Source organism: Rhagoletis zephyria, unplaced genomic scaffold (genome assembly GCF_001687245.7).
Source record: "Rhagoletis zephyria isolate East Lansing unplaced genomic scaffold, Rhagoletis_zephyria_1.1 Rzeph_scaffold_04991, whole genome shotgun sequence".
Taxonomy (NCBI): domain Eukaryota; kingdom Metazoa; phylum Arthropoda; class Insecta; order Diptera; family Tephritidae; genus Rhagoletis; species Rhagoletis zephyria.
In genome coordinates, this window is record NW_016162074.1 from 1 (window position 1) to 20,494 (window position 20,494).

The 20,494-nt window shown below is 35.0% G+C and overlaps 1 long non-coding RNA gene across 1 annotated transcript in view; it reads left to right on the top strand.

Annotated features, from left to right (window-relative positions):
- Nucleotides 1-3,784: 3,784 nt before the first annotated feature.
- LOC108371452 (uncharacterized) overlaps nucleotides 3,785-20,494 on the top strand; it is a 34,045-nt gene continuing 17,335 nt past the window's right edge. The window contains exon 1 of the long non-coding RNA XR_001848754.1: nucleotides 3,785-3,933. This is a non-coding gene — a long non-coding RNA (uncharacterized LOC108371452). The remainder of the gene's footprint in view (nucleotides 3,934-20,494) is intronic.

Below are 20,494 nucleotides of genomic sequence, written 5' to 3' on the forward strand. Positions count from 1 at the left end.
GTATAAGTGTGTTTGTATTAATATTCATATGTATGTATATGCGTAAGGGTATAAAGATATATACTTGTATATATACATGTCACTAAAGTCAAAGCTGCTATAACTTTAAGCTCCTGCTGTTTTTTCAGATCCAACCAAAAACAAACTAACCCTGCAATTATCACCTGCATTGTCGGAAAGTAAACAACCAACAACAATAACAGCAGAATTAGCAGAAAATGCAAAAAAAAAAGAAACAACGATGGAGATTCGAAAACAGAGATAACCTTGCTTCGCTTTCGCACATCAATGCTGTGAGTAAATAATTCCAGTGAAGTTACTTTAAGTAAGTAGTTGCCAGGAATTGCCAAGCTTGTTCTGGTAATTGCACACTTTTTCTACGGCTATTGCCAGCAAATTATTGCACAACTTGTTGGTGCTTACTAACTAAATAACAACAACTATTTAAGGCAGCATCCGAGCAGTACAAGTAGGACCAAGCTAATAATAGTTGGAATGGAAAAGTGAAGTGAAGCGGCAAGTCAGTTGTGGGTGCAGTAAATCTCGGTGTGTAAGCAATTGAAATTGTTTCGCAGAAAACAATGTAATTGTGTGTGTGTGTGTGTGGTTTAAACGAGTATGTGAGTGATGTGGGTGGGCTTACGATGCTCAATTTAACGTTGCGAACGACTTGGAGACCAAATGTTGGTACCCTGTCGGGAAAATCTCTATTACTGAATTGGTTAGCTTCTAGTACGTTTATAACCACTACTAGTTCGCGATGAACATGACGATGTCATAGGAAATGGTAATTTTCCGCCACTGCAATTTTTTAGTTCCACGGCAGTTCCAAATTTTCCAGTTTATATCTAGTTTGCTTTGCATCCCTTTTTCTATAGTTTTGAGCAAGTGTTCCCTGTCCTTAAGTATTTTCCTCTAGTCTTCTCAGCGTAAACTAAGACACATGACGGGAGCTAAACGCGTGTTTACAACTATGCGTATTTCGTTGCATTTTTTTTTTTAGTTCAAACGCAATTAAGCTCTCGTGCTATCAAAACGCGGGTTAAGCACCTGCTGTTGAACGGAGTCTAATAGAGTTACTCAGTGAGTTTGACATCGCATTGAAACGAATGCACTGAGCATTCATCCAGTTTACTCTTTCACTCGAACAGTTGGGCCTTAGCAGTTAAGCAATCATGAAGAACAAGGCGCTTGGGAATAACAGTGGAAGAAAAATTTGCCTTGGCATCGGGTTTCGATGCCTAGTATTTGTTTTTCGATACCTACTCAGTACTGGGCTAAAAAGTATCGATATCAAAATTACTTGGCGTCGAACGAAAATTATCGAGCATGTACTTGTATTTACTCGTGATGTTTTATCCCTATAAAGAACTCGTACTGAACTACAAATTTGATTCACTATGTAGTATGGGCTTTCCCTGCAGGGTATGTGTGTGCGCATTTGTTACACATGTACCATAACTAAGCTGCAAGATAGCAACATTCTTCTCCTTGTCCTTAGTTCATATTTTCCTACAAAACTAACGTTAGTATGATTTGGCGTACATATATTTGTACACTGGTATGCTGTTCATGTACATACATACATATACATAGATATACATACATATTTAACTTGTAGTCATTAAGTGAGCTTACACTGAGATTTCTTCCATTTAGTGATCATCAATAGACACATCATCTTCACCTGGCGAACCGTGCCTTGTTTGTGCCTCGGCACTTAAGAATTTCCGATATGCCAGCATATTTCATATGAATATGCATCCGTACCTACATACATATCGTATGTACATATGTACATACATACATATGTGCTGATGTGTAGGTGTTTAAATGCGAGTGTACCTTAGTTTGCTATATATGTAGTTTGTGTCCGTTAGCAGATACTTGTAAATTTTCTGCTGATATAAACACTCAACTGTGAGCCTGATTGCTATTCCTGCTGTTCATCTGCAAGGAATTTATAACAACATAGTATAAACTCATGTTACATACCCAGTAGAAATCTTAAGCATACAACATCGCTGTTGGAGGCATCAGCTTGCTGCTGTGTATACAAGCCAGTATACATAAATGAACCTTCATTTCCATTTAACACGCGTGGTTTCTCAGAGCGTATGCGTACTTTAATCATACACTTGTACTACTGCTGTACGCATATGGCTGTATTAATGTTTCAAGCATACAAAAATGCNCATACCCAGTAGAAATCTTAAGCATACAACATCGCTGTTGGAGGCATCAGCTTGCTGCTGTGTATACAAGCCAGTATACATAAATGAACCTTCATTTCCATTTAACACGCGTGGTTTCTCAGAGCGTATGCGTACTTTAATCATACACTTGTACTACTGCTGTACGCATATGGCTGTATTAATGTTTCAAGCATACAAAAATGCATTACTGGAACAGTATTAAAGCATTCTTACAAGATATGTATCCCCATATGTAAATGCTACTTTTCAGATACATTTTAATATACGGGGACATACAAACAAGTAGCCCGCTTGTGCTGAAAATAGTATCGCACCATGATTCAATAATACAAGGTTCGATAAACTGACAGTTGTCTCTCTCGCACCGCTCCCTTAGCAGTGGCACCGTGTTGCTTCTTTGCAAATTTACATGGAAACAGTGTAGCTTTGGTGTGAAATAAAAGTATAAGCTTTTGTGCAATATGTTTATTTGTATATGCATATGAAGCATATTTAACTGATGAAAACATAAGCATTGGATGTTTACATCAATCTCATAGTAGTCTTATTTTAATTTTGAGTCATTTTGCAGTTTTTATACGGCTAAATAGCATATAAATTACGTAATTCACGTAGATATATCAATATTACGTTCAACATTTCGTTTAAAATGCCAGATTTCCTGCAAATAGATTGGAATTTACGAAAGGAATTTCACTACTAACTGCCTACTTTGCGTACTTTTCTACTACCATTTTCGAAACAAGGGATTGCATTCTTGCCCTTTCTCTGTCCTTCGTAAATGCAACCTTTTGTAAGGGAGTGTCAAACCGCAGCTGTCAATAATTATCTAACCTTGTATTATTGAATCATGGTATCGCACAACATGTCCGTTCACTTAAACTTTTGTACAAGACTGAAAATATTACAAAAATCCCTTCAAATTTATCAAGAAATGTACTCAAAATAACGACAACGTACATTCGCTTGCAATTCGCTGGAATTTGAATTTATTCGTGGAAATTCATGACTACCCATAAATTGTTCACACTAATTCACTCATATAGAAAGCATCCTTCAAGAATGCATACAACCGATTCCTACTGAGTATGTATATAAACATACACACATACTGAAATACTGGAATACATGTGAACATACATATGTCTGTATGGATTTTCAAGTAGTTGTTTGTGCTGTCTTTTCGTTTGTAATCCAAAAGTCATTTGCTTCGAGTTACTTATTCATTCATTTAAAATGAATCAACTTGACTTGTTAAGCTTTTCTAAGTTTAGATTTGACTTACTTGGCTGTCGTGNGAAAAAGCATTTGAGAAGTGAAGAACAAAAGCGTGTACAAACGAAAAAATATAACAACAATGCCATTGTTAATATGTTGGAGTAGTTTTGTGCTACTCTGATGTAATGCAGGGATGGAGTATATGGTCCTGCCCTAGGACATCGCAATGTTAATTGGACCATATTTTTTATATGAATTGTGGTTAATTTTAGAGTACTCCTAGGTCCTTAGGGAGTACTCTTTACACGCATGCATGGAGTAGTCGCGATTTTTGCAGGGTATTATTTATGAGCGCGCGTTGTCGATAACATAACGCGGCGTTATTCCTACACTCGGTCGTTCGGCGTGGTGTACATATGTACATATGTATGTACGTGTTGGTGTCAAAGGCGGAGGACACAATTGGTGTGTATGTACATATGTGTGCATTTGTGTTAAGGTAAGTGGGTTTGATGCTCCTGCTTTACTGCTTTAGCTACGAGGCGTCATTCCACTAGTCCTAGTTACTGCATCAAGCTACATATTAACGCATTCATCCAGAGAGCCACTTTGTGTCACACGTTTTGCAATGTTGCATCTCACTGGTATGTACATATATTGATAAAGAAGGCATTCGCATAGCAGCTAAACCAAAGCATTGCCTACGCAACTTCATTTCCTTAATCTCATCCACAATTATGTATGGTATGTAAATGTGTATATCTTCGTTCTAAGTACTCGACAACAACTAGACAATTTGTGCTCAGCAGCAGACAGGTAGATCCATATAAGAGTAGGAATAAAATTGAATTTATATACATATGTACATACATAACTACATATTTATTTATACATACATATGTACATACATATTTATATTAAATGCACAAAGCCATCGCCAACATCATCCGCACCCAACTTCAGTATTACCCATTTGCTGTCGCTGTCATTGCTTCCTTGCTCCCATCCATTCCACCATCATTTATGTGCGCCTCTTCGCGTGCTCACCCATTCTTCAAGCGTGAACAACAATTTGAAATGCCTTTGATTTTCCTTTTTTGTTGCATCAATTATGATTGAGTGTGACTTTTATGATTGTTTTCTTTTAAAATACTTTTCAACTGGTTCTACAAATAAGTACTATTTTTATGTGTATGGGTGTGCTATGCTTATATGCAGTTTGTATGTATGTATGTGTAGCCAACAGTCTTCAAGTATATACCTAAATTACTTCATTAACGAGTTTATTTCATGTTGCCATAATCAGCCTTAACCCCCTTGGCGTCCTTTGTCGTTGCCAGCCGTATTTTGGAGTGTGTCTTCTTGCTACGGCCCCGGTTGCTTCGGCCGCTTAGTCGCTCCAATTCCACACTCAATTCATTTTTGCCCATCCTATTCTCAACTACCGCCGCACAGTGGGTTAAGTGTGGCAACAAATTTCAAGCGATATATTTTGCAACGAAATTTCATCATTCTCCATGCAACGGTTGACGGAAACTCATTTGAAAAAGTGGGCATCGTTAAATTTCGAAAATGGTGTTACGCCTATCTTAGAATATGCACTATCTTCAGTTATGTATAAAGAACAAGATCCCAACGCAAACTTGTATTTTAAAATGAAAACTTATATAAAAGATATACATACTAAAAAAGTAAAAATAACCACTCATTCGCATATACCCGTAGTTGCGTATGCAACGTATACGCTACGTGGCACCATACGACCTCAGCTAATACGTCTACTTATGGATTTAGGGATGTGCCGGGTGTCCGGTAGATATCCGTAATCCAGCTTGTGCGGCCGTTTTTCTGCTAACCGACTACTGGCCGGATACTGGCTAAAATCCGGCCAGATTTCCGGATTTCGATTATAGAAGGTTTAGGTTAAAGATCGAGTTCAGATTTTTTTTCTATTTTTATTATTAAGTTTAATATTATTTAGTTAGTATTTAAAACAACAATTTTTATATTTTGCATTATGAAAAGAAGCAGTTCCGAATTATCGGGCAACAACCTATTTCTATTTCCAACACAAATGCTACCCGATGTATTAAGCACTCTTTGTGAGTTCACTGAGAATGATGGTGCGCAGAGATATGTACTTCATTGCCAGTGTAAACAAATTTAAAATTTCTTGGCAACTTCATATGTTTCCTCCAAACCAAAGGATTTTCTTGTCTGGATATAAGGGGTACCTGTAAATATTTCTTTGTTTCTAAATTTTTGCCGTTTTTCTTGCCCGGTTGCCGCCCTTTCTGCCCATCGTTTGGCTATCCAGACGGAAAAGTTATTTTTTTAATATAGGATTATTTTATAACTTGGATTTCAGGGGAGAAATTTCTTAGTTACGTTTTTGATAGTTCAGCTCGAAAAAGCAGAGAATCTGGCCATAAGTATGTGCCTTATTAAAAACACATAATATAGCAAAATTGTGCAATGTATAAAAGGCAGCAGTCACTTATTTTTTACATGGTCTTCGGAATCTGGTTATCCGGCATATCTCTATCCGGCACATCCTTAGTCAGAATATAAATCGTCAATGGAGATAGCTCATCGCCCTTCAATAGGCATATATATCAGAACTTATAGCTTGCCATCTATTGCCTGCCATTTGCCAGTTTGAAAGCAGCATTTTCATTTGCGCGAAAATTTCGTGGGGGCATCATTATTGATATTTTAATATAGAAGCAAAAACACATGTCTATATGTGAAATATCCAGAAGTGTTTATTTATATCGCTTATCTTTGCACCCTTTGCGAGTTGATTATACCCTCTAAAATGGAGGTAAATTGTTGTAAGTTTATTATTGAAAACGCAATAATATGACCTCCCATATCTGCGATACTCTATTTTTTGGTCGTATTGCCGATTTTCGGTTGCTACTGGAAGTGGGTTAAACTGGGCGGATGTCCATTTTTTTAACCGGGAGATATATGTTTTTATCACAGATTCGGGTTACATACGTTTTGTTGGAAAATTTTTTCCGGTTTCGACCGGAAGTTGGTTAAACAGACCTGAAGTCCTTTTTGTAGATGATATGTAGATGTTTTTACCACAGATTAGGATTCTGTGCATAATAATACTTACAGAAGTTCGTAGGTCAGTTAAAGGTTGAAAAAAGCACTTCCGAGAAAAAAGTTTCACACAAAAGTTCGATATTTTTACCCTCAATATCCGAATCTCCAGTAAAAGCCATGTATGGCTAATTTAAAAAAAAATGGACTTCCGGTCAGTCGGTAATACCACCACATCATAGAGAATTCCCGATTTAGTAGGTAAAATTGTTGCGTTTTTCAATAACAAACATTGGTCTAGGACACCCTGTACAGGATTTGGTATCAACCGCCTTCCTCTAGGCCATAGCTTGGATTTTTTCTAACTACCATTGCGTTAACAATTTATTTATCTTGCGCCTTTTAGATACCATTACAAGTACAATTATCATTGCCATGACTATCGTAACTATTATTACCACTAAACGTTATAATAACTATTCCTCTACCGTCACCGTTACCTTTAATTTTACCTTTCTCATTACCCTTCAATTACTATTACTATTACATAACAATTACCATTACCAATGCCATTACAATTACCATTACCATTCTTTTTACCACACCATTACCATCACCATTAACTGCCACTACAATTACTATTCCTGTTGCCATTACCATTAATATTTACCATTACTATTGCCATTAATATTTACAATTACCATTACTATTAATTTGGCCATGATCATTACCTTTACAAACGCAATACCATCACCATTCCCATTACGATCAGAATTACTGTTACTATTACCATTAAAATTATCACTGTATGCACAATATTAAATGTATACTGAGGTACATCGAATAATAACTGCGACATTAAAATTATATATTTGTTAATTTATGTATGAAGTTTTGGAAAATTACCCACTGTGTGGCAGTGCGATAGCAGCAAATTCCATCCGCTGCACTTCCATACCTCGTTCCAATTTCATGTTTTTCTTGCTCTTCTTCCTCGTCAATTTCTCAAGCAAATATACCTAAGTATGTATGTGTGTATGCAAGTTTATATTTGCCTTTGCAAAGTGAGCAATTGTAGGCACATTTGTTGCTAATGATGCTGGCCTCTGCCAACACCACCGCACCATGCGCTGTCATCATGTGTTGATATTATTATGAGCTGTTGCGTTTGTGGTAGGTTTTTTTTTTTTTTTTTGAAGTTTATCATATAAAACGTGTGGCATGTCATACATACGAGAAGCATACATATGTATGTCTGTATACACATACCCCGCATAATCCTCGATTACCCCTTGCACGCATGTAAAGACTACTTCCTAAGGGTCAACGAGTACTCCAAAATTAACCGAAGTGCAAATAAAAAATGTGGTCCAATTAACATTGCGATGTCCTAGAGCCTGACCATATACTCCAGCTCCGGATTACAGCAAGGTAGCATGGTAGACATACTCCAAGGGATTACTCTATGGGGTACCTACTTCTTGGCAACACCGCCCAATAAACATCGTGTAGGTAGCATGAGCAATGTTCGGGTAACAATAAGCTAGTGTGGAGACACGAGTTTTTCCGCTACTGCATTACAGAGGACCACTCTGTAAGTACTCCAATTTGCCACAAATGGACCACTTTGTACGGCACAACGATTTTTGTAGGGTATAGTTCCATCCGCATTACTAACTTTGCAATTGGTGTCTGCGCATCGCTATTAGTTATCCATATACATATAGTTATGTACAGATATACATACATACATATGTATGTGCATATAGATATTTGCTTGCTTGCGTTTATTTGCTGTTCGTCTTCTGTTCCCTTGCGACTTGCCTCCTTCCGCACAATCCACTTCATGCTGACTTACTTCCTTCCTCCCCCTCCCAACTGCCGTGCTGTGCCTTGCTGCGTGCCGACCACATCTCGCGTGCTTTCCTCGTTAGTTGTTCATGGTGATGATATTTAAAAGGGCATCGAGTTCATGTTCGGCATCATCAATTATAATTTCTACTTTTTACTCGCCTTTCCTACTACGAGTACTTTGCGAACAAGCAATGGCACACGCAAGCCAACACAGGGCAGAAGAGGGCAATATACAGAAATTAAAATTAAGCCGAAGAAAATAACAGCAATGTATTTGTGTATATGTAAAATTTGCGAATAAAAAAACGCATAATTGTGAGGCAAAAAAAAATAACATTTGAAAGCGCGACAACAAGCACCGTTATGCTTAAATGGGATGCTTCTTAATGAGATACGAGATTTGCCCTCCGCAGCAGCACAGTGTAACAGCCAACNAAATAACATTTGAAAGCGCGACAACAAGCACCGTTATGCTTAAATGGGATTCTTCTTAATGAGATACGAGATTTGCCCTCCGCAGCAGCACAGTGTAACAGCCAACCCAATAGGCCGACGACAACGACGCCGAGTCAATTGCCAACCTTCAACGGGCGGCAGCTAGCAGCCAACGGCCAACAGCCGCCAGGCATAAGGCCAACAACAAAACCAGCAAGTAAAGCAGTGCCATGATGACTGCACTTTTAATTAGTTCCTTAATTTGGCCACATTGTGAGTCACACAACGCAAGACAGCACTGCAGAGCGTGGCACAGCGGCGAAGTCGTAATTCAGAGCCAGCGTTGCCGTTTGGCTATAATTGTCCGAAGATATCACATGTGTCTAAATCGGTAGAGTTCAGGCTGAGCTATTCAAGTTTTTTTAACCAGTCTTTGCAAAATGTTGAAAAACAGCTTCAAAAACCTCATTATTGCGATTCCGTTGAAAACTTTTTTTTTAAATATCTGTAAACAAATTTTTTAAGCTTAAACTGTTTTGTCACCTAAGGTGATTTTTCGCAAAAAATATTTAAAAAACTGTTTTTATTCACAACTAAACTACATTTTTGGAGGTGTTTTCAAATCGGTCCAGCTCCCGTAAATCTTAATATTTTTCCCAAATATTTCGATGAAGGTCTTAAAATATAATAGGTTTATAATTCCGGTGGAAAAACAGTACCGATTTTATAATTTTTTTTAATTTTATTTTTTTTGTATGGGAGTGATGCAGTCTAATGTACATGCANCGGTGGAAAAACAGTACCGATTTTATAATTTTTTTTAATTTTATTTTTTTGGTATGGGAGTGATGCAGTCTAATGTACATGCATATATTATCTATTCTAGAACTATGTACACTTTCTTTCATTTAAAATGTGTGCCACCGCAAAGTGGGTAGTCCCCATATAAACTGCGGCTAAAAGTAGTAACCAAAAATTGCGTAAATTCGATTAATTGGTTTTATAAAGCTTTTGTTAGGCTCTAGTCATAGACTTTACTATTATAGGGGCTTTTTAAGTTTATTAAAAAAGAACATATGAGCAAATTTAACTAAAAGTTTTTTTAGTGTCACTCCTTTCTCTCGGCGAAAAAAAACGCCAAAGCATTCTTCTTGCATTTACATATCTCAATCAATGGAGTTTCAGAAACAAGTTCAAATACGAAAATAAATCAGGCATTTGAACATTTCAGCCTTAAAACGATTATTTAGGCGAAAAAGCACCGATATTACTTCTTTTTTTCTTTCATTGTAAAAAAACGTTTTTGTTGAAGAATGCTTTCCCTGTATATACATATGTATATTTTTGTAAGCCTCTTCTTTATATTGTTTTCTTTTCCATTACATTATAAGTGCGAATTCTCTACAAATTTAAACTGTTAGATCTCTATAAATATTCTTCAGAGCGATCAGTCAATAGTTTTTTGTTGAGCGGCAACAAACAAATTTATTTAGTTCTATAAATTTTAATTTAAGAAAAACTGCGCTTACTCTCTTCGAAGGGCGTAAGGTGGATATGACAAACCCGTCGGGTTTTTGCGTTTATTTTTTATAAAAATGTATATTTTATAAAAATTTAGAATAAAAAATTTAAAAAAAACACATTTTTAGGTTCAATTATTTATTAACGAAATAATAACAAATTAAAGTTTAAATCAGAGTTGTGCAAAATGCAATAATTTTTTTAATGCATAGCATTCTAATGTAAATGGAAACAATGAATGCACTAATTTTTTAAATTTAATGTAAATGAAAATTTCAATGCATTATTTCCGCAGAAATAATGGTAATGATTTTTTTTCGTATTAACATTTTAATGTTTAAATGAATGCTAAATAATTTAATGCATTAAAATTATAACAAGCATTAAAAACCCATTAACTAATTTTATTTTGAAGTACAAATTCTTTGCTGACGTTGAGGTTAGAATTTTAAGGTCAAAAAAGATAGTGACGGACGTTAAGGCTGATTTTCATTATGTCAAGTTCAATGGCATTTGTCGTTAAATAGGTAAAAACAGATTTTCAAATGAAACTAAAAAACGGCTTATTGATTGATTTAGATTAGAGTAGTTCNAAAATTTAAAAAAAACACATTTTTAGGTTCAATTATTTATTAACGAAATAATAACAAATTAAAGTTTAAATCAGAGTTGTGCAAAATGCAATAATTTTTTTAATGCATAACATTCTAATGTAAATGGAAAAAATTAATGCACTAATTTTTTAAATTTAATGTAAATGAAAATTTCAATGCATTATTTCCGCAGAAATAATGGTAATGATTTTTTTTTGTATTAACATTTTAATGTTTAAATGAATGCTAAATAATTTAATGCATTAAAATTATAACAAGCATTAAAAACCCATTAACTAATTTTATTTTGAAGTACAAATTCTTTGCTGACGTTGAGGTTAGAATTTTAAGGTCAAAAAAGATAGTGACGGACGTTAAGGCTGATTTTCATTATGTCAAGTTCAATGGCATTTGTCGTTAAATAGGTAAAAACAGATTTTCAAATGAAACTAAAAAACGGCTTATTGATTGATTTAGATTAGAGTAGTTCTCAGTAGAGGTGCAAAACTATCGATAGTCAGGCCATCGATAGTTTTCGATATTATATTCAAAACTATCGATATATCGTCGATAGTATCGTATTTATATGGTTTTGGCTCAATTCTCGTATGAAGATTTCACTAAGAATATATTCCGAAATTACGTTTCGATAACCTTGTAAACTGCTATATAAGACATTCATCAAGTAAATTTCAATTTTAGAAGAAGAAAACATTTTTTATCTGAGAAGTAATGGTTTTTATCTACCTTTTATTAAATGGTAAATAGTGGTGCATAGATAATATTGAAAGTTTTGGTATAAATTAATTTGTATCAGTTTTTTAGCGGTATTTTAAAAGATGCAAGGTTTTCCGTCATTTTCGAAATTTGACATTACTCTTTTAAAAAAGTAGCAATCAAATTTTTAGTTCAACTTGGATGTTTAAGAGAAATGAAAAGAAAAGAAGAAATAAAACTAAAATAAATACAGAATCACATGTCTGTCGGACTATCGATAGGACCAAAAAACAATCGATAGTAGGGGAAAATAAAAAACATCGATACTATCGATAGTGCCATCGATAGTTTTGCACCTCTTGTTCTCAGTGNAAACACATTTTTAGGTTCAATTATTTATTAACGAAATAATAACAAATTAAAGTTTAAATCAGAGTTGTGCAAAATGCAATAATTTTTTTAATGCATAGCATTCTAATGTAAATGGAAAAAATTAATGCACTAATTTTTTAAATTTAATGTAAATGAAAATTTCAATGCATTATTTCCGCAGAAATAATGGTAATGATTTTTTTTTGTATTAACATTTTAATGTTTAAATGAATGCTATTGCATAAATTTATTGCATTAAAATTATAACAAGCTTTAAAAAGCCATTAACTAATTTCATTTTGAAGTACAAATTCTTTGCTGACGTTGAGGTTAGAATTTTAAGGTCAAAAAAGATAGTGACGGACGTTAAGGCTGATTTTCATTATGTCAAGTTCAATGGCATTTGTCGTTAAATAGGTAAAAACAGATTTTCAAATGAAACTAAAAAACGGCTTATTGATTGATTTAGATTAGAGTAGTTCTCACTAGAGGTGCAAAACTATCGATAGTCAGGCCATCGATAGTTTTCGATATTATATTCAAAACTATCGATATATCGTCGATAGTATCGTATTTATATGGTTTTGGCTCAATTCTCGTATGAAGATTTCACTAAGAATATATTCCGAAATTACGTTTCGATAACCTTGTAAACTGCTATATAAGACATTCATCAAGTAAATTTCAATTTTAGAAGAAGAAAACATTTTTTATCTGAGAAGTAATGGTTTTTATCTACCTTTTATTAAATGGTAAATAGTGGTGCATAGATAATATTGAAAGTTTTGGTATAAATTAATTTGTATCAGTTTTTTAGCGGTATTTTAAAAGATGCAAGGTTTTCCGTCATTTTCGAAATTTGACATTACTCTTTTAAAAAAGTAGCAATCAAATTTTTAGTTCAACTTGGATGTTTAAGAGAAATGAAAAGAAAAGAAGAAATAAAACTAAAATAAATACAGAATCACATGTCTGTCGGACTATCGATAGGACCAAAAAACAATCGATAGTAGGGGAAAATAAAAAACATCGATACTATCGATAGTGCCATCGATAGTTTTGCACCTCTTGTTCTCAGTGNAAAAGATAGTGACGGACGTTAAGGCTGATTTTCATTATGTCAAGTTCAATAGCATTTGTCGTTAAATAGGTTAAAACAGATTTTCAAATGAAACTAAAAAACGGTTTATTGATTGATTTAGATCAGAGTAGTTCTCAGTCGTGTACATGTGCTGCTAAATTGGCTATCTGTCCGTTTTTGGCCCATAATATATTTACTTGCAATAAAATCATAATTTGTTCTCATGAAGTTATTTTTACTTTTATCCCTTCGTAGGCTCGTTCTGTTACTGCAAATATGCATTATTATCAAAAATTTGGGTTAGTTGGATATTTTGCTACGAATCTGCGTAATTGCTTTTTCATACAAAAAATATATAAAAAAGCAACGGAGTTTTTAAGCATCTTCAAACTTGAATTTTCTTAATGTGCTAAAAAACTACATTCCAAAATTTTTCTGAGGCTTTATGGCATTTTTTTTTTAATTTTTGTACAAAATGTCGAACTGTACTTATATGGTTTTTGTTACAGAAATAACCAAGGCTGCCAAATCAATGCAAATGCTTGGAAAAGCTTATTTTGCTTACATCCGGCACGTTTGTTGGTTTGGCATATATTCGACTTAAGTGCTTTTCATTTTTTTTTCTGACATATTTTTTCTGGCTCTAGAAATAACTATATTTTAATAAAAAATTAAATAAACCAAATAATTAAAAAATAAATAGCCAAAAACCTTTCAATATGTTTTGGTGCTTTAATTATTTTGACAAGCACCATTATAAAAAACAATGGACTAGATGTTTGATAAAATAATCAAATCAAACAAAACAGCATTCTATAATTGTATTTGCAAGTTTGAAAAACTTTGGTTAAGTTTCAGTTAGATTTGCTAAATTTTTTTACCATAACAGAAACTTAGTGAGTGGCAACACTGTTCGGAACTCCACACTTGGCGCGTACCACTCGGAAACGGTCGCTTGCTTCTCCACATTGTCTGCTGTGTTGGCCGAGCATTCAATTATTTTAATTAGTTCAACCCAGTTTGAAGTGTCCGTTTTTCTTCTTAGCTGAATTGAGGCAAGTTTTACATACATACATACATATGTACATACATACATACGTACATATTTGAATTGTTCAATAGCTAGTGTATTAAATATTAAACAGGACTACAAATTATGATTATGATTAAATTGAATATTTTAATTTAACCGTTTCTTCAAAGGCTATATACTTTGACCATTCTTCAAAGATTTATGGATTTGCATACGTATGTATGTACGTGCTAGTATGCAAATGAAATGTTTTCCGTATGACGGCGATGCCTGACCAAACGGCTAAACCGATTTCAATTCTGTAAAAAGTACCATTTTGGATCTTCTGTGTGGAAGGTTTTTCGATTTAAAAAAAAATGAAACTTTTTGCTATTGTTGCCGTAAAATGAAGAATGCTGAGACGTCACGATTTCACAATTTCATAGAGTTTTCTGTATATTAAATGGCAATAACTACTAAACGGCTAGCCCGATTTGGTTCATATTTGGAGTATGTGTCAGCACCTAGGAAATAAATATTCTGACCGAAAATTTTCTCGCTAGATGGCGCTGGGGTCGGAATATTCCTAAAAATTGCATTTTCTTGCCGATATGGGTCATATTTAGAATACAACTTAGCCAATTGAAACGAAATATTTGGACTTAAAACTTACACGATAGGTGGCCCTGTGGCCGAGATATCCCCAAAAATTATTTTACGCTGGGAGAAGGATAGATATCTACTATATATTTGTGGAAGTATGTATGTATGTATGTATGTGCCTGGTTGCAGCCTAAACAGACGGACAGAATCGAACGAAATTTTGACAGAGCATTGCCACGACAACTGGGCCTGTAATAGTGAAAAAAATCGGGATTCGACAAGGGGGCGTGGCACCTCCCATAGGCGTGTAATTTTTCTATCAGCTATAACTTCGAAACCATTAGCCACATGAACTTGAAATTTGGTATGCAGGCATAAATATGGTAGGAGTTTATAGTAAGGTATATATAAATGGGTTTGTAAAAGGGGTGTGGTTCACATCCCAGCTATAAAGTGGGAACAATAAGTCACATGAACCTGAAATTTGGTATGCAGGCATAAATATGGTAGGAGTTTATAGTAAGGTATATATAAATGGGTTTGTAAAAGGGGTGTGGTTCACATCCCAGCTATAAAGTGGGAACAATAAGTCACATGAACCTGAAATTTGGTATGCAGACATATACATATATGGGAGGTGTTTAGAATAAAGTATATGAAAATGTGTTTGTAAAAGGGGGATAAATATGTATTCAACTATTAGACCAGTCGGATATTTAGGACTGTTCTTTTTTGTTTTGAAACCTACAGTCTTTAGACCATTTTGAAATAGAAAGATTAAATCATTTTATTGATCCCGCAATGGTGTTGAACGAAACATGTGTATGTATAATGAATAAAACTACATCTGAAATAAGCATTCTACCGGAAAGGTGCAGCATACTAAAACAGCCAATCTAATAGGAAGCTATAGGGAATATACCATAGTAGACTAATTTTAATTTAAAAATTCTATCGTTACCTTAATTCACCTTATATTAGTAATGAAACAAGATTTTTAGTACAGAAAGTGATGCATCAATATAAAGGAGTTGAAGAAAATAGTTTTTTNTTTAATTTAAAAATTCTATCGTTACCTTAATTCACCTTATATTAGTAATGGAACAAGATTTTTAGTACAGAAAGTGATGCATCAATATAAAGGAGTTGAAGAAAATAGTTTTTCTTCTCTAATTTGTGCTGAACTGAATATTTGTACTACTGTTTTATATTTTGATTTGTTTACCCCGAACGACGTCGGCTGCTCTGCTAGTAGTCATATAAATGACTTATGTCTTAATTAATTAGTTTCTCTGCCGCCTCAGATAAAAACGTAGCCATGTGGGAAAAGGGTACCGAGGTATACACATATATACAAAGCTATAAAAATAATAATAATAATAATAATAGGTTGACGCTTACACAATATGTTACGGTTTGGCCGAGCTTCTTTTCCGATATGTGACGTGCGCTTGTTGTTGTCACACAAAGAGGAGAGAGGAAGTACCAGCATAACGCTAAGATACTTCTCTGTAAATACTCCAGCATATTCGACAAACATGGTAACAAACCAGACGAAACATCTCAAGGTCGTCGAAGTAGTCCACTAGTTAGGCGCCATACGTTAAGCAGTAAGCCAAAGCAAACAAGAAATGAGGGAATGTAAGCATTGATCCAAAGCTCAGGCCAAAGAAGATATCATAGAAAAAAATAGCGGAAAAGTGAGATGCAGAACAGCTGCGGAAGTGTTAACAGGAAGATCCGTGTAGCCAACAAAAGAGCAAATGTCAGCGGAAAAAGACAAACTGCAGCATATATGGGAAAATGGAGATTACCAATGCTGCCGGAATCTAATAATAGTTCCAAAGGTAAGAGTCGCGGACGTTCNAGGAAGATCCGTGTAGCCAACAAAAGAGCAAATGTCAGCGGAAAAAGACATACTGCAGCATATATGGGAAAATGGAGACGACCAATGCTCCCGGAATCTAGTAATAGTGGGAAAATGGAGACGACCAATGCTCACGGAATCTAATAATAGTTCCAAAGGTAAGAGTCGCGGACGTTATCAAAGAATTGCAAAATGGTAACTGTGGAGCATCTTTGATGGATCCGAAACAGCGACAATAAATTGTCCACTCGGACTCATTAAAAGGGAACTGCATCTGCAATTCACACGTATGGCTGATAATGCAAAACTGCGAGGAACTTATGTTGGCATTATGACAAACCAATGACAGAAGAACTTCAAAAGAGGTCAAGAAAAGATAAAGGCATATTAACAGCCACGATAACGGAACATTGGTCCCTTGCTGAACATGCAGCTAAAATGGGCCTTCCATAGAACACGCCGTGCCGTAGCTGTTATCTTGAGGGAAGCAAAGAAACGGTCCTACACTACCGTAGCGAGTTCCCGGCAATGGCACAAATAAGGCAGAATACACTCAGGACTTTTTCCATCCAAAATCTTGGGGAGATCTCCAAATTCATCATTACTAGCCTAAATAGATTCTTAGGACGAACCCAACGAATCAGGAAAGCAGATAAAATTAACGATCCCAAAAAAGCGTATCAAAATGATGTTATTAGTGACGCCTTTACCAACCAACTAACCCAGTGGAGCGCACATGGGAATCACGAGTGCCCCATTTGGGCGCATAGCCATGAATTTAGCCGGTCCATTTCCTTCCAGCAGATTGAGAAAAATTACTTAGTAGTGCTACAGTGTAGTAGATAAATTTTTAGGCGGCGGTGTTCCTAGAGACGTGCCAGATACTGGGCATCAGAAAAACGCAAAAAAAAAGACTGGTTAAATTGAACCATCGAAGAGCACTTGAGAGAGAACGTAGACAAGAATCAGAAAGATAGTTATGACGCGGTGTATTGAATCAAGACCGTGAAGAGACCGAGAAACAAAAACGAAGTCAATTTGGAAAGGATTGCAACGTTTGAAATAGCCAACAACTAGACTCAGGTGGTGGGCAGTGTGGCGAATGACAGAACGTTCGATGTAAGACGTTCGATAGAGAATAGCCGTTATTTTATGAGTTTTAATTTTTCAATCAAAAATAACCGCTATTTTATTATTTTTAATTTTTCGGTTAAGAAATGTTATTTTCTGAATGTTTTCAATCAAAAAACTCGCTATTTTCCAATTTAATTTTTTAGATCGCAAAATATTTAAATCGGTCATAAAAACGAAGACCCCATTATAACGGTTGAAAAAGATCAAAAATAAATAAAAATCCAAAATCCAAAATAAAAATAAAATTAACAAAATAACGATTAAATTAAACTGAACAAAATCCAAATTTAACGATTTTCTTGAGCGACTTTATTAAAAATTAAAAACAACGATTTTTTATAGAAAAAAATAACTTTTTAAGTCACTGACTTATTAAAGAAGGCCTTTATTTTGATTTAAGAATATAATCTATTTCGATAGCAGGTAAATAAAAAATTATACTTTTAGGTTACGCGATCAAATCTCATACTCGCTAGTCTAGACATCTAATACTCACTAATTAACAAGACTTTATATCTAAATACATCTACATACACGAAATATTCTCTTAAGAAATCTGAAGACTCATTACTGTTGAACTTTTGAGAAACGGAGCACGCCACAAACAACAAAAAAAAGCAAAAACACATTAATTCAATCCAATTAATTATTTCAAATAGCACTCAACAGCCCTCATCTTTCTTCAAACGAAACAGACGAAAAACAGTTTAATCAACCTCATCAATTAGTTCCACCCGCTCAAAAGAAGCGAAGAACCGAAGAAAAAAATCATTCAAGCAACAGCAACAAAAAGAATAATCAGCACCAATACTTAAATTGCAATTCATTTAGCAGGCCATCCACCACCACATCCTCATCATCAGCAGCACCTTTCAACCTCGACTGCTTCAAGACTTGCCGCTTACCCCCAATCACCCACAAAACAAAACAAAACAGCACAGAAGCCAGTGGGCAAAGAAAAGATCAAATTAAAGGCATACATTATAATGATTGTGGCACGAAGTACGAGCAGCAGAATAGAAAAGTACATACAGAGGATGATAATGGAGAAAGATGTTAATGGAGCAGCAGACCGGGTATGGGAAATGAAGCAGTGAAAAGGTGTGCGAGAAAACAAGAACGTATCCGTAAACATTGTAGAAAAGTACTTAGAAAACGCCAGCAATGCTGTAAAGTAAAACAAACATAATTATCACGAATCAAGCCAACGGAAAAGCAATAAAGTAAAACGTATGATATATGTATGTATGTACAAAACTACCTATAAAAAGCATAATAACAACACAAATACTTATGATGAGTTATAACTGAAAATAGCTGAGTAACTTAAGCAAGTATGTACATACATATTTTTTGTTGTAAGTAATTTACGGAAAAAAAATTTCATTTTCATTCAAGAGGAATACAGAGGCGTGCTAAACAACAATAAACTGCACAGCAAACCAACATAAATCAAGCGGCAAAGTGGAGAAGCAGACAGCAGCAGCAACAAACACCACCAGCCAAGCTGAGTTGAGCGCATAACAAAAAGTGATTACATGAGTATGTACATACAGTGAAGTGCAGGAGGAGACGAGCCGTACAGCAGTGTCAGTGGCAGGCGGAGGAGGCATGAATGAGTAGACAAAAGCAATGCAACAGTGTGTTAACTGCGCCATAATCCATTATTGAACTGCTGGAAATGCTCGTAAAGCGCAGCGCATCATTAAATGCCATTGTCGCTGAGGGCAGCAGCGACAATAACACATACATACATACATGTATACATATGTAGGTGCAGAATGTAGCAACCAGCACAGAGGCCAACTTAATTGGTTGAAGAGTCATGGTTTCATGTGAGAGTGAAATGTTGCGAACAGATAGCGCACCCAGAAACAGGAAATACACGCATTCGTTGCGCTCTCGGTTGGGAAAGTGCGAGTGTCATACTCAGTTGCTCCGACGTTTTCGACAGATATATCCTCGTGTTGGGCCAAAGCAGTGTTGTCACAGAGAATCTTTTTTTTTTTTGGTTGTTATTTTAATATTTAATGGGTATTAAAAATTTTAAACACATTTCAACTGCATGAAAATCAGATGTGTATATCGACGGCTGAGTGGAAGATTGACTTATCTTGGCAGCTATTTCGATAAAGCCCTATCTCGATATTGAATTTTGATTGAAGAAAGCCCTCGTTCAGAATTCGGTCCAATCATGCCTTATCAAAACGCCCTATCTCAACATATTTTCAATATATTTTCAATTGACATAGCACGATTTTTAGCCGTTTTCGAACCGGCTGCCGAGATACATACCTGTTTTCAATATAACTGAGCATTTTGTAGTCGAAAATTTTTTGAAAAGTTCCCATTTCAACTTTTTTTACCGCAAAATAAAACTGTTATGCCGAATTTCCACTAGGCATTCCAATCACCAAAATTACGAACAATTATCTACCATTGAACAAATTGCATGTGGAAACAATCGAATCACTTTTATTCTTAATATTATGACACCGATTGGTTTAAGGCACAAATTTTTAATTACAATTTTTTGATTATGTGTTTATTGTAAATTTTTTGAGTTCTTCTTGTCATAGTGCGAATAATTTTTCAGTACAGTTTTCTGTTTTGTGCTGGTGCTATTTCCTTGCATGAATTCTTTTTGATTCTGAGTATGCAGCTTTGCAGCCCATTGAATTTTTGGTAAGCCGTATATAAATCATATTNAGCACACACACATGCACATAAGCAGCGAAGCAAGAATGTTTGCGACAACAAAAAGTATAACAGGCAATCAACACTCAATTGGATTGTAAACATTTGTTGCGAAAGAAA